Source organism: Miscanthus floridulus, chromosome 2 (genome assembly GCF_019320115.1).
Source record: "Miscanthus floridulus cultivar M001 chromosome 2, ASM1932011v1, whole genome shotgun sequence".
In the NCBI taxonomy this organism is placed as follows: domain Eukaryota; kingdom Viridiplantae; phylum Streptophyta; class Magnoliopsida; order Poales; family Poaceae; genus Miscanthus; species Miscanthus floridulus.
In genome coordinates, this window is record NC_089581.1 from 9,928,221 (window position 1) to 9,944,071 (window position 15,851).

The 15,851-nt window shown below is 41.8% G+C and overlaps 1 non-coding gene across 1 annotated transcript; it reads right to left on the minus strand.

Annotated features, from left to right (window-relative positions):
- Window positions 1–12,758: 12,758 nt before the first annotated feature.
- LOC136540986 (small nucleolar RNA R71) lies at window positions 12,759–12,867 on the minus strand. Its single transcript, XR_010780102.1, has one exon. It is a non-coding gene; the product is annotated as a small nucleolar RNA R71 (small nucleolar RNA).
- Window positions 12,868–15,851: the final 2,984 nt, after the last annotated feature.

Here is a 15,851-nt window from a genome sequence, read left to right on the forward strand (position 1 = left end):
ATGGTGAGATGACCTTAACGTTACAGGACGTGAATGCTATTTTAGGCCTTCGGTTGGGGAGACTTCCAGTGACAGGGATAGTTGACAACGATAATTGGAGAGAGCTGGTGGCTCAGTTTACTAGTTTTCTTTCACCGGACGACGAGGCTTCCAAGAAAAATAAGTGAGAAATTTAAGCCTATTTAATACTTGCATTATTTTCCTACATCAATCGGGTCTCATTTTCTTTGATCAATTACAGAAAAAGTTCCGGTGTTTTGTCGTCCTGGATCACAGAGCGCTTTGAATAATTGGACCCACAAGCTGAGGAGGCACAGATCGATAGGTTCGCTCGAGTATGGCTCTGACACTTTCTTGATGCTTTCCTCTTTCCAGATGCCTCAGGCAACACCATCAGCTGGATCTTCCTTGACATACTTCGCTAGCCGTGGGAGAACATAGCGGGGTACAGCTGAGGCAGCGCAGTCCTAGTATGAACGTATCGATAGCTATGCGTTGCCTGCCGTCGCACCTTAGGATATGCGAACCTTAGGGGTTGCTCCTACCTACTCTAGGTTTGGTGTTGGGAACGATTCTCCGTTGAAAGACCCCTTAATAATGATTTACCGGTAAGTACTTCGGTTCATTATATTCTTCTAGGCAGTTAGATATGATGAGATTATTTGTTGCTAATTCGTTATCGTATTCAATGCAGCAATAGAACGGGCATGATACACTCCCTACAGCTCTGTATATATAGACGGAAGCATAGTTAGTTAGAGGGAATGTATGGCGCAAGTACATGAAGTATACGGACGATCTCGACATCCTTACACAGCTCCAGGTTACGCTCTCTATACTATCGTAGCAGTGTCTTCTTTGATGTACACTATATCACAACCTAAGACAATTACGAAATTTTAAGTATTTTGGTGTCCTTAGGATTCTCCGGAGCTCTAGGACTATTTGAGTCCTATCACTAGGGACGAGTCACATGAGTATCGCTGCGATGTCCCTCTTATTTTCTTCCATATGGTCGAGATTTACTTGTCCATCTGGGTCTACAGACAGTTTGGAAGAATGACATGGTGCCCACCACCGCTTTACTCTACCAATCAAGAATTGCACGGGTGCGTTATCGATTAATAACAATGCTATAATTCAGATGTGTGTTTGATACAAATAACATCGTTTTGTTGTAGGTTTGACCGTAGGAAGAGGTATAAGACCAAGGATTGGTGCGTGACACACAGCTCGTATATCCATTTGCGGCAGACCAGGGTACCACATGCGGTCCTTGAGGGTTCTCCACACGACCAGCACACCTTCGACGAGTACCTACGGTGGCTTCATAGGTCTACGAGGACATATATCAAGCCCCGTATACTAACGTGGCGATTGACGAGGACTCAGAGGAAGATGTCATCGAAGATGTGTATGACGTCACCACTAGGGAGGACACACAGCTACAGAGAGCCCCGCTTCAAAGATACGTAGTAAGATACTTGAATGGTACAATTTGTTATCCTTTTGGTATTAAGTATGTGTACTAAAACTGTCCAACCGCGTTCCTGTACCCAGGCGACACAATTATCAAGGCTGTCCAACGAAGCAGCATTCTGGCTTCACGAGTCTAGAGGGCAGGGGCCAGGCATTCTCACGGCTTTTGTGGAGGTAAACATAAACTTGTCCGTTTCGAAAATATTTCTTTATTGTATATGTGTTTGGCTAATGAACTAACTTTAACGTCTATTTATGCAGAAGGTGAAGAAGAGCTGCAGGAAGCTAGCTCAGAAGTTGAGCTGCATGAACACCCCTTATGAGGAACCGTCACTCCCCGCGCGGTCGGGTGGCACGTCTTCAGCCTCTTTGAGGACACCAGCCGGCTCTTCTCAGACGATGACGCAGGGTGCCACTTCTGCGGTGCGTACACCACCACATCTTAGCGTTGGGCATGACCCTGTAGCCAAGGACGAGGAGGAGGAGGAGGACGACGACGACAACGAATCCCCGGGCTTTCATGGACAGCATGGCCAGTGGGACGAATGGCCGCAGGACGAGATCGACATGTCTCAGCTAGGTGGTGCCCCGTTTGGCACCCAAGGAGCCTCACAGGTACTAACAAAGATAGTTTGTTTCAGTACGTAGGCTCTATGAACTAACGATCATAAATAATTATAAATAATCGTGCGTATCATATACCTGCAGGGTACGAGCCATACGCACCGTCGACGCGACCATACCGACGTTGGCTACACTCTTAATGTGTTGTCAATAAATCCGAATAGACAAAGGCATCCGAGGAATCCCTACACTCCTGGGTCTTAGTTTGTTTTGGTCAAACGAATATTGACATCCGAAACTTGCGGGGTTATTTGGTTATTTTATGTCAAACTTATGTCAAAACAAGGAATATATTATGTGGCAGCTTGTCAACTTGCTTCTTATTCGTTTCGTTGAGTCACGGCAGCACTGTCGGCGAGATTAAGTACCCTGCGTTCGGGAACCGACAGTTCCGGCGTATCTGGACACCGGTGGCAATTTTTCGTAATTGATTAGTTAAAATGGTGCATAACCGTATTATAAAAGACGAAAAACTAATCATTGGTTTATCAAATTCTCTATTCGCCCGTGAAAAAATTCAACAATACACTGGCGCGACGCGTTTCGATTCTACCATCTAGGTAGCCCGGGCCGGCGGCGTGCGCAGCGGCAGGTGTGGATGCTCGTGTGGTATGTTTGGTCCAGCCGCGCCACGTAACACGGCGCGGCACTGCCGTGCCATGATGGGTGGCGCGGCAGGACCGGCCACGTCAGCGGCCCCCCGGCTGTCCCACACCATGTCAGCCCTGTGCCGTGCCACCATATATGGCGCAGCACAGGCATTTGACCGCGCCAGAACAATAGACGCGGCTAAAAGTGTTAGTTAAAAAAATCGTCAGTGTTAGATTTAAAATTATATTTAAAAAAGAGTTAAAATTAAAAAAAAATGCTTGTAGCTAGTGTGCAAATGTGGGACACTGCCCACTGGGCCAGGCGCTCGACGTTGGCTGCAAATGCAACGATGGACGACGGGTGTGTGGCCAGCTCCCTCTTCAGATTAAATGCAGCCACTTCCTCGTTTAAAAAGTCAAAATCAATTTCATCTTTAATTAAATTTATAAGAAATAATACTAAGCAGCATGTCCATACGTGGCTATAAGATAGCTAATAATTTATACTACAAAAATACGGATCGCACGATAAAATAATGACACTGTAAAATTTAAATACCAATATTAAAGTGATATTTAATAAAAAACAAAGTTTTTGAAATTAATATAGTCACGGAGAACGCAGTGTTGCAGACTCAGAGCACTTCCTATGCTATATTTATGATAGTTTCTATTTGTATTAATTAGTTTGTTATATAAATATTTGGCTGATGTGTCAAAGAATTAACCGAAGGCAGAGAGTTAAAAAGAAGAAACCGTTTCTCGGATGAGACATGGCGTCCTCGCACGGAACGAGACGGTAGGAAACGGGGAAGATTGCGTTGGGGAGACCCAGGTCGTGCCTTCCTCTCTCGCCCTGGATCGGTTGCACCGCCCCAGATCCCCTCCTCGCGCGCTTGCGCCATGCGGCTGGGCCTCCCGCCCGCTCCCACCTCGCATCCCGGCGTCGCGGCCATCTCGCCATCCGAGTCCGGCACTGCGGCACCAGCGTTCACGGCCAGGAAGCGAACGCGAAGGCAGCGCCACCGCGGTGGATTCCACCGGAAACTACAGCGACGCTCCATCAGCCGCTCCTCCGTTCCCTCCTCCACGCACAACAGCGACGCTCCGCCACCGCTCGGCGTTATGCTCCAAGGCGATGCTCCGGCACGCATGATGCTTGGCTCCGCTCTCTACTCACGCATACAGATGCTCAATCGGACCCTTCATCCAGTGCGACGGTGTATGTGGACGCATGAACAGGTTTTAGTTTTCTGTATTTGCAACTTCACGCAAGCTACTTGGATGCTTGCCACACTTGATCAGCGTTCTTTCTATGATGCCTGTATGAGGTCATTAATTTCTGTTTACATAGAAACTATACTATAGAAACCATGGTGATAAAGGTTAGTTTCCATATATCATTTTTTGTTCTATTTTATCTTAGAAACTACACATAGAAACTATGGGTTGGACTACCTCACAAACTCTACTATTTAGAAAGACAACTGAAGAGCAACTCGCAAAGAAGCTGGAGACTCTTGCTGCTCGTGAGACGCCAGTAGCTTCTCTTTCGTTGCCTCTCCTACTGAGTTCTTATCTATGATATTTTATTTCATTGCTTTGGCTGTTTGCCCAGCCATGGTTGTTGAGACAGATTGAGAAGACAAAAATCGCATAGGAGCAGTTGATCAGAAACTCAGAAGTGAAGACTCTAACAAGCAGGGAAACACCACAATTTCACCTTCTCCAAACTTTTAGCAGAGCAGCACAATCCCCAACTCCTGATCTGAAAATCAATTCACCACGTTAGCAACAGAGTGACACAAGATTAAAAGGCTCTGCAAGAAAAGCAGACTACAGAGTGTGCAATTCAACAAAAAACAAAAGAAATGAACAAGAAAACACTAATCCACAATGAGCAAAGACAGGCAGAAAACGAGATACATATAAGACAGAAAAAAGAAAGAGGTGCCTTTCCAGGATCCATGGCCAAAAAATCACATCGCAGGCTCCGGATAAGCTGTCGAAATTATTCTTTTCCTTATTTGACAACAGCAACAACTGACATATGAATTGAGAGGTCTAGATTAAGGGGTAAATGAACAGGCATGAATATGCACTTCTCGGATGCCATTTCTCCTGTACATCACGTGTCCATACATCGAGTAGAACACGATGCCATTTCTCCTATCCACATACCGTTTGCAATCAAATTGGAAATTAATTGCTTACCATTCCATGGATGGGGAGTTGATGAACTTGGTCAAAACCCTCTTATGGAGTTTGGAGTTTGGGTGGTAGAACTGGGTTCACAATGAGTCTCCTTACAAACACTTTCCTTTTGCCATGAAGAATGCAGTCTTGATTACTCACTGATTGCCAACACCTGAAAAATGTCAATCCAAAAGGTAAGAAAAAGTATTACCTTCAAGGGAGTACATAACTGCATATGTTTGGGGCTCACACAATGATAAAGGTCTCACACAATGACCATCCTCTACCTGAGTTGCTCCAATTTGTTAGCTTTTAGAAGGAAGAATATGATTTTACACCTAGTGAACAAACAAAATTTTCTTACGAGTTTTAGGCCTCACCATTTTCCTCTCAGCGTTTCTAACAAACTGCCGTCTCTAGTCTCTATAGACAAAAGGAAAATAACCATGCAAACCATGAGAAGATGGACCTGAAGCTCAAGAAAAAATTAAAGTGTTATTGTTCATGTCATGCTGTCTTCGAGAGTAAGACATATATAAATATGAGTTCAAAAAACCCAAATCTGAGATGCTCAAAAATTGATTATGTTTTGAACATATCATTGAGAAAAGAAAAGCATTTTTTGAGAGCAAAACAACAATCTGGCACAGAGCATATCACGATTTTGAGAAGACTGAAGAAACAAAATAACTCATGATGTTAGCCGTCAGATCAATATTTGGTCGATTTTCCCCACCTTTCAGTTTTCATGTAACAAAATAATTTGTATATAAACTGGAGGGCTCGATCTGCCCACGACATTATCCTAACTACAATAGTATAGTCGACTTGTAATCTTCATACAGCAAAAGCAACAGATGAGCACACTGGAGACATCTTCATAAAATTCTCTACAACTTTGGTACTCACCATAGAATTTAACTATTTTTAATCTTAGGCACAAGGTAACCATGCGGTTTCCAACTACCCTAAAATTTGTATTAATTTATTCAACCAAATTTAGTGTTTGAATATTCCAGAAAAATTATTGGAACAATCTAAAGCGATCTAGTACACCATATATCCATCTTCTGCCTTTATAGCCTCTGAAAACCAACTTGATCTACATTGCATACTAATTCCTTACTGTTCAAAGACAGCACAAATTCAGAATTCAAAATCTCTCAAAATATCAACTAAATTTAGCGTTTAAGCACTGTAAGGAAGTGTAGTGAAATTACACAAGACTAAATATTATTAATGAAAACATACAATTAGATCACTTAGCAAATAACTATTGAATTGTGCCTAAGTTAAAAGGGTATCTCGAGGAGGCATCAATCTAGTCATCAGAGCTCTGGATAATGGCTATGCAAGTAACTAAATATTATTTTCTTAATCAGTGCCACACTGCCAGTACAAATTTTATACTACCACTAAGACTGAACTGAAAATCTAGCCACCATATGATAGATATATTGATTATTAAACCAATCTCTTGCCAGACATTGGTGCATAAATAAGATATTTGTGAATTATAAAATTTGTATACCTTAAAAACATGAGTTATTTACAGAATCTGTCCATCAATCACCCCCGCCCGCACCACTTGCACACCTATGTGCGCGAGGCCGTCCCCGGCCATGCTGCAAAAACACTTTTCACAGGCGGTCAAAACTCTCTTCCAGATGTGGAGAGCAACGTCTCTGCTAATAAAACTTTACAGATGCGGTTTAAACTCCTGGACTATGCATTCTCCATCCTGCTCGTTGCTGATGGGCTTGCTACCGCCGGACGCTGCTGTTCTGAGAGAAGCATCCAACTCAGCCTCTGATCGGATGCTGCTCTTGTAGCCATCCTTGTCACTCACCATAGGAGTCAAGTGACCGGTGGCAGGCAGCCTGTGGGTAGACATGTTTGCTCCACCTGTCCAAGCACAAAAGGTAGGGAATGAAAATTAATAACTATTGCCCTGTTCGTTTGGGCTGGTTTGGCTTATAAGCCATGACTGAAAGTACTGTTAGCTGGTTTGGTGTGAGAGAAAAATACTATTCATTGGCTGATAAGCCGTGGCTTATAAGCCAAATACGACTAAGCGAACAGGCTGACATGTGTTATCAATTGCTCGAGTTGTTGACATATAGATAGACGGTGATATGAAGAGTCTTGGTGATACAGAATTGAGTACAACAAATGCTCACAAGCATGTTTATCGAGATACAGATACAAACAACAATTCTATCAGATAAACAAAGACAACAAATAAATATACCTTGCCCCCGCTACATTAGAATCATGTTTGCATTTAAACCTGTGGATCTATAATGTGCAAATGGGGGAGATAAAACACCAAAGTTGATCACTACACAACTCAACCTCAGAAAATGAGAATGCCTGTCAGGCTTCTTCCACATTAGTGCAATGGCAGGTCAGGTGGATTGGTATATAGGAAAATAGATGGGACCCTGTACAACCTGGCATGAAAACAAAAAAGGAGCAAATGCAACACTTTTTCTCTTGCTACTCTGAATGAGTTCCTCTAAACAAAGAAAACATATATATCTCTAAAATCTTATACTCCATTACACTACTACAGGGACACGTTTTGTAAAATAAGTAGAGAATGGCACATGGCATACTTTTTAGAGAAGTCCAAATTTTGACTGTTTATATTTCACCCATAACAAACCTGGCTAATGCAGTCCTTCAAATAATAGACTTTGGAGAAGGTACAAGAATTACTTTTTAAAATTTGTAAATATTTATATTTAACAGACATTCATTGTTTAAGTTCGATCATTATATTAGCAGAATAATCATTGGCTTGCCTAAGTGTTTCAATGTCAATAGAGAGGAAGAACTGAATTTGTATAATTACTTAATGGAAGCAATATCAATCCTTTCCTAGAAGGCAAAGCAAACATCTTAAGTACCCATAGGTTCAGTAATGGCAAAGTAATTTGAAGAAATGAAACTGGGTGAAGCACCATGATATGATGGATAATTAATGGAGAATGGGATGCCTAGTTAACCTATTGAGCTCAGTAATGCAGTGACTCCTATTGTTGTTTAGTTTTAGTTTGTCTTTACTTTGCAAAATCCTACGCAAGAACAATGGAAGTATAGATGCTAACTTGGGAAGAATTATCATAATAATATTGAGGCCTTCTTTTGCCATCAACCTACAGCAAATTGATTTAGTAGGCCTTCCATAAGGCTGTGTGGCCTGAATTTATGAAAATAAATAGAAACCACAACTTAGCTTGATATCTACAAGTAACAGAGTATATTTTTAGACAACTCACCCTTGGACAGGAAGACTACCCCATGGTTACAGTAACTTTCTACTCACCCCGTGGCTACAGTAACTTTCTTAAAAAAGAAAAATGAAGGTCCTAACTAATAAAAGTGAATTTGTTAGGTCAACTAAGTTTAAACAACTTACCCTGTGCAAGAAGCCACGAGCGTATTGTGCCTCGCTCCAACAGCTTGAATGTTGCCTTGCAAATGATGTTTGATTGGTAAGCCTGAACTTCTAGGGATCTGGGGCCAACGGACATCACCTTCTTCTTCACAATGGAAGAAGTCCCTAACAAAACCTGCACCCTGAAACGAGTTTCCCCGCAGAGTAGCATCTTGCAGAGCAAAACTGCAGCCATCCACATAAACAGAAACATCCTCCTCGTAAAGATCAACCTTCTTCCATGTAAACCGTGGCCTGTTCGGTTGGTATTAAAGCTGGCTGAAGCTGTTTTGTTATGAGAGAAAAATACTGTAGATTCTAACTGATAAGCCGACTGATAAGTTCAAACGAACAAACCTACCTGATCCCCATCACATTCCATCAATTGTTTAGATGCAACCCCAAATTTAAATGGGCGAATGACAAAAACATGAAGCGGATTGAGTCATCTAACCTGGGGGTAGCAGCTAAGGTTGCCAACATCGAGGGGGACAGGGGTGGCGGCTGGGCAGGGTGGGGCCATGACTGCTCCTCACCGACCGACCGGAGGGTGCCGTGCCGTGTTCGTGCCACGGGGTGAGGCGGGTTTGGTAGCGGGGGCCGGGTGTTAGCAACCAGCTGACAGACGATGCCTAGGAGGAGACTGAAGCTGGAGGTGCGTCCTCCCGGGCCGAGTCGTCCGCGCCCAAGAGTAAAAGGACCCACAGGCCCAGTACCCGCACCGTCGGCCCAGAGTGGCTTATCTGATGTAATAGAAATAGGCAAGAGAGGAAAAGAGAGCATCATGTAAGAACCAAAACCTGAAACAAACTCTGAACTCGGCCGAGAGCCGTCCTCGTTCTTCTGGCTGCTGCCTACCCCGAATTCCTTCGTGCTGCCTACCCTGATTCATTGCTTCCCTAATCCCTCCAATCTATTGCTGGTTCTTACAATTGGTATCAGAGACTCGTCGATCTGGACCACCCCCACTTTATCAGGCTTCAACAAGCTTGCGGTGCCATGGATCCAGCTCTGCAGTTTATCCTCGACACCATGAACCAGCGCTTCGACGAGCTCAACACCCGCTTTACCAATCGGTGAAAGGTCCTAATATGGCATGAGAGGGTGAATAGCCTATTTAAAAATCTACAAGATCACTAGAGCAATTTGATTAGTATGACAAATAGCGAAATGTAAACCTAGTCTAGCTCTACAAGGGTTGCAGCCACCTATCCAATAATTCTAGTTGTTATAATTACTAGGCATACAAGAGACTATGTTGCTACTCACTAAGAGCTCTCAAACTTCTACACTAAAGAGCTCCACTAGATGAACTTAAGCTAGAAAGCAAGCTCTCAATTCTAGCTATACTAAAGAGCTTGCTACAACTAGTTTGCGGGAATATAAATGAGTGAGTAGGGTGATTATACCACCGCGTAGAGGAGTGAACCAATCACAAGATGAATACAAATTTAATCACTGGGAGAATACCAACGGACAAGAAACAACCAATATTTTTCCTGAGGTTTACGTGATTTGTCGGCACGCTAGCCCCCGTTGTATCGACCAACACTTGGTGGTTTGATGGCTAATAGGTATCACACACCTAGCCCACCACAAGAGGTGCAACAAGAACCTACCTACAAGTGAGGTAACTCAATGACACGAGAAATTTACTAGAGTTACCTTTGACGCTCCGCCGGAGAAGGCACAAGACCCTTCACAAGCAACCGATCGAGGCCGAAGACAATCACCAACTCCGCTCAACGATCCTCCAATTACCAAGCCGTCTAGGTGTTGTCAAACACCAAGAGTAGCAAGCTCACAACCAACCTAAATCACCCAACTAGTGCCACAAGATGATGCAACTCAATGCCATGCACTAGAGGCTCTCCAATCTCACTCAAGATGATGAAATCAAGTGAACAAGTGAGTGGAGTGTGTTTCTTAGCTTCCAAAGGATGTGCACAAGTGTATGAGGTGCCAAGAGGGTGGCCAAGGCCGGCCACACCCTCTATTTATAGCCACACAAGCAAATAGAGCTGTTACCCCTTTGGAGCTATTTCTGTGAGGGCACCAGACAGAGCGGTGCGATCACCGGACAGGGGGTGACAGTGCCCCCAATGGTCGAATTCTAATGGTCGACCAATGGCTAGTTGGTCATTGGACAGGGTGATGGTGGCACCGGACAGGATGTGGCGGTGCCACCCTAGCTGAGCCCCCCAAAACCCCGCTCTCTAGATAATGTGGGCGCTGCACTGCCACCCCACGGCGGTGACCAGGTGTTGATAGTAGTTAACAACCATTATAAACTGTTAATATAACATGCATAAGGGCATAAATATAATCACCAACAAAGGTCTTTGGATTTAAACTAACAAATTCCACGAGTTTTGGTGAATCTATATTTTCTGCAGGATTTATCTAGAAAATTATCAAGATGGACATATATGTCAGATTTAATTGTGCTTATTCACAGTGAACACAGACACCAAAAGGTTTTAGAAGACTCGAGAGGACTCCACACCGAAGCGGAGGGCGATACGCCACCAGGTGGGGCCTAGGCGGCCGACCCCTAGGGCCCACCTATCAGCCCCCTGTTGTTATGTCGGTTCTCCACCGCCTCCTAAGTTGCATCTACGCCGTCCTTTAAGTCGGTTTGATCCAAAGGCTCATGTTGGACGCTTCGGCCTATATATACCAGCCCCTGCCACCCCGAGACATATTACATAAGTTATTTGAGAAGACAGAAACCCTAATCATCTTCAGAGCTCTATCATATTCTAGGGCACATCTAGTTAGGCTAGGTCTAGAAGGAGGCAAGCAGGCTTCGCTTGAATTCCCGATCGTGTCAAGAGTGTGGTTTGGTATAATCTTTGTATCCTCTCACTTTTATACCTCCATTATTTTTTATATGCTAGTTACAATTGTTATGACAATATTAGTATTCATCTTATTCATGTTCTTCGTTATAATGTTCAATGTCTACTTTGATTATATACTTAGTATAGCTAGTTTATCATTATATTTATGCATAAGTTCGTATAACGCCTACTCTAAAGTACACGGGGTGGGTGGTCGACATTGTGTAAGCATGGTGCTTATACATTGTTTACCTACGGATACACCCTATATTCTAGGTCATGTGGTAGATCATGGATGTGACACTTCCGTTGAGTACTTTGTAGTTCACTCCTCGAATATAGGTGCAAGTAGGGTCCGATTACGAAGGAAGAACAAGCTCTGTTCTTAATCTTCCTTAGTAATATCCCTTATATGTAGATATAAAGATAACCTTAGCCATAACTACTAGGTGTAATTGCACTAATCAATGTATGCTTTGACTTGTAATTAAGAATGACTTAGGAATTATTCCTCTAATATTCTACCTGATCATGCTAATGCCATAGAAAGGAGTACTCTAAGTGATTTATCATTATTGATGATCAATACTTATTATATATATATATATCTTATGTTATGATTTACCCCTGTTATGAGTAGAATATTGGTTATGGTTTACTTCTCCATCAATAGTATAAGTTACCAATACATGTCCATGCTAGACCTTTCTATGTGGTAAAAATATAAATAATGATACCTAGAATACTCCCAGGTGAAGTGCTACAATGGTATAACTATCTATGCGCTTGCAGATCCTTTTTATTCATATATTTATATATTCTTCCTAGTCACATAAATCAATAAAGAACTACTTAGTACTATTCTAGTAGTAATACTATGTAGTACCAACAAGCATCTCTGGCATCATCATTAGGGATGACAACCTAGTAAAGTAATGTTAGGAGATATAAGTTTATAATAGGTGGCTACTAAACAAGTGACAAGTTAATAAATACCAAGAAGCATTTTCTAGCACCGTTGTCGGGGAAGGTAGCTAGGCAAAGGAAGTATTGATAACCATTGACCTCTGCTCAAACAAGATTACCCTTGTTTTATCTACTTGTGTATCTTATGCAGGGTAATGTATGACCGGGTTTGACCTTCTGACAAACTACGTTGAAGATCCAGAAGCATTAATTAGGAGGACTAGAGCTAAACTCAAGAAAGTTCTAGCTTTAAAGTCGGAAGACAACCAGATAAGGTGAAACTTAACACCTAAATTTAAAGCTATGCCTAACAGGACTCTTCATGAATTCTCTGCTCTAACTACGACCAACATCTATACCGGACCAACAGTCAATGTCAGAGATAATGGATTTGAGCTCAAGCCAGCCCTCATCAACATGGTGCAAGCAAGTCAGTTTTATGGAAAGGCACATGAAGGTGCGAGTGCACATCTCCAACACTTCCTAGAGATCTGTAGCACTTTCATCATCAAAGGAGTAACCCAAGATGCCATACTACTTCGCCTCTTCCCATTCTCACTATTGGGAAGGCAAAGCAATGGTTCTTCCTAGCAAAGTTTTTTTCCACAGGCAAGACCAATGCTCTGCGTGGGAGAATTTCAAGCTTTCAGCAATAACACGATGAATCTATCCCTGAGGCATGGGAACACTTTCAAGATTACATTGTAGAATGTCCTCTTCATGGGATAGAGAATTGGCTACTCATATAGACTTTCTATCATGGGTTGACTAACAGTACCCATGAGACTATGGATGTTGCTGTTAGAGGTGCATTCCTGTCACTCACCATACCAGCCACAACAACTCTTGTAGAGAAGATGGCCTCCAACCAAGGTTGGAATGAAGAATGTCTTCAGACCCACAAGAGATGTGGAGGTATGCATCAACTCAAGGAGGTAGACATGTTGTCTACCAAGATAGACCTGCTGATGAAGAAGCTTGAAGATCGAGCCAATGAGAAGCAAGAAGTCATGCACATTCATGATTCTCACATGACATGTGAAGAGTGTGGAAATACTGGGCATTCAAGGAACATTTGTCCTGAAATCCAAGAGGATATGAACTTTGTCAACAACAGCAACTACTTTCATCCTCAATAGAATCAAGGATGGAACCAGCAACAAAGACCAAACTATCAAGGTAATTACCAAGGTAACTATCAAGGTAATAATTTTAATAATTTTAATCAACCACCCTTGAGAGAATTAATTACTGACTAATCCAAATTTATGAAGGGATTATCTAGAAAGATAGCTACCAATGATAAAATTTAAGAGAATATAAATAATAGAATGGATAGCTTTACTTCTGCCATTAAGAACCAGCATAGCTTTAATAAAATGATAGAATCACAAATAGCTTAGCTGGCGGCTGCTGTTCCTCTGTCCGACAAAGGTAAGATTCTGGGCAACCAGAAGATCTAGAAACTGCAAATGTTATTGATATTCACAATGCAGCATATTATTATATAAAACCATCAATGGGAAGGTGGATAGATTATACCTTGCTAGAAAAGAAGAGCGATTCAGGGAGACTAGCCATCCCCATCGCTATTGGACCTCACATTTTCCAAGAAACTGTCTGTGACTTTGGGGCAAGTGTCAACATCATGTCTAAGGTAATTTATGAACAAATTAATAGAGATATTTTGTTGTACACAAATATGCGTTTGTAGTTTGTAGATCAGTCACTTTGTTACCCCAAGGAAGTTCTTGAAGATGTCATTGTTCGAGTAGGACAATCATATGTTTCCATAGACTTTGTGGTTTTGGAAATAGGTGGAGATGTAAGGGCACCCATTATTTTGGGCCGACCTTTTCTAAGCATCGCCAAAGCCATTATCTACGTGGATAGTGCCAAGATCTGCTTCACAATCAAGAATAGGAAGGAGAAGTTTTCTTTCAAGAACCACATCCTATAATCTCCTGGACATCCGTAGACGCCATACCTATCCAAAGAGACAATAGTGACCAAGAAGAAGAAAAAGGAGGATGAACAAGGCTAGGTTGCCTCAAGAAGAATCAGTTAACATGATCAACACACTTCGATCAGAGTACGACCACCTCCTCACTTCACCATTCCTTGCTAAGAAGGATGACCTAGACGTACCCACGATCAAGTGTACCATTAGATAAAGAATTTTTCACAAGACCTTCTGTGATATTGGGTCAGGTGTCAATATAATGTCCATGGTAATGTATGAATACTAATTCAGTGATGAACCTTTGTTCCCTACATATATGCAATTGCAGATGGCAAACCAATCAATCTGATTTCTAGAAGAAATAACAAAAGATGTCATGGTAAGAATACACGATCAATTTGCCCCTGCCAACTTCATGGTTCTAGACATGGGTGAAGAGGATGATACACCTATTATATTGGGAAGACCGTTCCTCAACACAACCAACGCAATCATCTATGTCGGATCTAGATAAATCCACTTCTAGTTCCTTAGAGAAAAGGTGCGCTGTTATTTCAATAGTTATACCACCTATGAATGGCCTAAGAAGACCCGCTCTAGGAGGAGATGTCGATCATCCCAACGCCGAAAGAAGCAACCTCCAAAGAATGAATGGAAATAAGTTGTGAAAGATGAACCTACTCCGCCTAAGTCAAGCCCATAGACATGTATGGAAAGAGAAGGTGACATCACCATCAGAGACACCGTCACAAGATGTGTAGCCATCTGGGTTTCCATTGTTGAGATCGGATGATGCACCCGAAGAGTGAAAAACTTTTCTCCAGCCAAGTCCTGTCTGGAGGACTTAAAAATCCAAACCCTAACCGTGAGGTAACATTGATAGTTACTTTTTAGTATTGCATGAATTACTTTGCACTTTAGCATATTCATTTTTCCTACATTAGCATTGCATTTAGATAAGAAAGATAAAAAGTTTCATGACTGCATTACATCATGCATCATAAAGTCTAAGCCCCACGTGAAAAATTTTCTCGATGTGTAAAAGCCCAAGGGAGTATTCACTATGGTGGCATAAAAAATATAATAATAATAATATATATCATGCATGCATATTTTCTTTCTGCATTATATAAATAAGAAAATAAAAAAATTAAATAGATAACCTGCTAGAATTTTGCCAATTAGGAAATCTGTCTAAACCCCAAGGACAACAAATCTCTGAATGGCTGATCGCCAACCCCTTATCCTAATTTGTACCATGAGTTTTGGTGTTCTTGTTGGAGTATTTTGTAGGATAATCAAGAGTAAAGCCATCCATCCGAAGTACATTTTCCCAAACTATCGCTACACTTGCTTCATGAAGAACACAACTTCTGGATGGATGAGAAAGACTTATGCTGGTAGACTCACTCTAAGAAAGACCACGACAACATCCAGCTTGGGGGAGGAGCATCTCCCATGTATCTAGCTAAGTATTTATTTCCTTTTTGGTTTTACTATTTTTAAGTTTGCTTTATATTTGCTAAAGAAATAAAAAGATGCATAACAAACTAAAAGCAAAATAAAAAAATATCTTAGCTATATATATATATATATATATATTAAGGTGTGATCTTTGTAGCATCCGGTTTTAAGAACAAAACCATATACACACCATATGTGAGTCCAAGAAGTAAATTCTCACTTATAGCTACAAATAAGGGTAATATCAATAGATAATGCCCAATATATAACATACCTAATATAAA